This window comes from Triticum aestivum, chromosome 4A (genome assembly GCF_018294505.1).
Source record: "Triticum aestivum cultivar Chinese Spring chromosome 4A, IWGSC CS RefSeq v2.1, whole genome shotgun sequence".
Taxonomy (NCBI): Eukaryota; Viridiplantae; Streptophyta; class Magnoliopsida; order Poales; family Poaceae; genus Triticum; species Triticum aestivum.
Window position 1 is genome coordinate 2080442 of NC_057803.1, and position 2653 is coordinate 2083094.

Genomic DNA, 2653 nt, shown 5'->3' on the forward strand with positions numbered 1-2653 from the left:
TTGTACTAACAATGCAGCTAAGAATGAGGCCTTACTCCACGGTCTTCGGATGGCTAAGGAAATGAACTTAAGCCGGGTTAGATGCTTCGGCGACTCAGATTTGGTGGCTCAGCAAGTCTCTGGTACTTGGGATTCTAAGGATCCACTCATGGCGGCTTATTAGCGAGAGGTGGACGTTATTGCTGGTCACTTCAAAGGTTATCAAGTTTAGCATGTTGATCGAAGGAAAAATGAAGCGACAGACGCTTTAAGCCGGCTGGGCTCTCAACGTAAGCCGGTGCCGCCTAATGTCTTTCTTGACGTCTTACATAACCCGTCGGTTAAGATCCCTGTAGAGGAGGATTTGGCTATTCCTGACACAGAGGCTCAGTTGGTGGCGTCTCTTCATGTAATCCCAGATTGGACAATCACTTACTTGGCCTATATGACCCGGGGTGAGTTACCTGAGGATGAAACCTTAGCCAGGCAGATAACCCGGCGGTCTAAGTCAATGACGATTGTCAATGGAGAGTTACATCATCGCAATGTCACAGGGGCGTTTCAATGTTGTGTTTCTCCAGAAGAGGGCTGTGAGATCTTATGAGAAATTCATGAAGGAGAATGTGGTCATCATGCCAGTTCAAAGTCCCTTGTGGCTAAAGCTTTCTGTCATGGGTTTTATTGGCTAACAACTCATGCTGATGTAGAGGACCTCGTCAGCGGGTGTGATGGATGTCAAAAATTTGCACATCGAGCCCATGTGCCGGCTCAAGAATTCAGGATGATTCCAATTACTTGGTCGTTCACAGTTTGGGGGCTCGATATGGTTGGGCCTTTCAAAAGATCCAAGGATAAGAAGACCCACCTTTTGGTGGCGGTTGATAAGTTCACAAAGTGGGTAGAGGCAGAGCCAGTCAGTAAGTGTGATGCAGCAACGGCGGTTCAATTCATGAAGAAGGTGATCTTCCATTTTGGATTTCCACACAACATTATAACAAACAATGGCACTAATCTCTCTAAGGGTGCTATGGAAGAATTTTGTCAACGTGAGCATATCCGGCTTGATGTATCATTAGTAGCTCACACTCAATCCAACGATCAAGCTGAGAGAGCAAACCAAGAGATCTTGAAAGGCATCAAACCCCGGCTTATGGTTCCCCTGCAGGGGATGCCAGGTTGTTGGGTGGAGGAGTTACCTTCCGTGTCATGGAGCATTAATACCACCCCAAACAGATCTACGGGTTACACACCTTTCTTCATGGTTTACAGGGCAGAGGCAGTTCTCCCTAGTGACATCCGTCATGACTCGCCTCGTGTGGTGGCTTATGTTGAAGCTGACAATGAAAGAGCATGTCCAGAAGCACTTGATATATTGGATGAGGAGTGTGACATAGCAGCAGCTCGTTCAGCGATTTACAAGCAGGATCTGTGCCGTTATTATAGCCGCCGGGTTAAAACCAGAACTTTTCAAGAAGGCAACCTGGTGCTCCGGCTTATCCAGGATCAGACGGATATGCACAAGTTGTCCCCACCTTGGGAAGGACCCTTTGTGGTCAGCAAGAATCTAAACAACGGGTCATATTACCTTATCGATGTTCGAGACCACAAGGACTCACGCACATCGGAGGAGGAGACTCGTCGCCCCTGGAATATTGCTCAGCTTAGGCCATACTACACCTGAGCCACTGGCTCATCCAATGTACATATTTTGATGATGTATATATTATGATTACAATAATAAAGCCGGCATCCCTGCTAAAGCAGGGCCTCTGCCATTGTTTATCTCTAAATTGATGAGTTTTTGATTACTTGGGGGCTTCTACTTTATACAACAAAGTTATAATTACCCTTTGATCTGGCTTATAGGCCATATCTAAAAACAATTGGGACCAAAGAGAGTTTGTGGCAAAAGCATGACTCAAACATAGGTACCCCCTGAGCACAGCTCAAAATGTCACTTGGGGGATCTTTTGTTCTAAAGAACGAAGAGTTCATAACTTTGTGATAGGCTATAAAAGCCAGGCTTGGAAGCCAGGTGTATTCACCTAAAACCTCGGGTTATCCTGCCTGTATACCAGATGCTTCTCCATCAAGTAATCCTGATTGACCTGTCAAACTCTTAACAGTCAATCTTTTAAACAAGACCCTGAACTCGTTAAGGTTAAAACGCCGGTTTGTCATGAGAGGGAACGGTTTTACGGATAGCAAGGAGAAGCTCAGGCTGTAAAGCCGCCTTCCTTGAAACTTGGATAAATCGGCATGTGATGCACGATGCTGCTCTAATCCCGCGTATTCCTGATAAGTCTATCTTTAAATAAGAACTGCATTTATCCGGGTTAAAATGTCGATTGGGTCAATGAGGGCCGGCTCACGGAAAGCGCGTACCTTCCAGTGGCTAATGCTAGTTTCATTAAAGAAGATATTTTTGGCTTGGCGGCCTATGAAAGCCTCTGATTTTTTCTGTTGTTCTGATTTGAATGTCTTTTTGAGATTTTTTCTTCTATGACACAGTAATACAAGGTTGAAAAACAATAAGGCTTATAATGCCTTCTAGGTCATATATGACATTAACCGGTGTTTAATAACCCAGCCTAGTCTTCGCCTATAAGTCGCCAGTATAAAATAAAGGTAAATATCCGGTGTTTATTCACCTGGTCTGGTTTTTATTTATAAG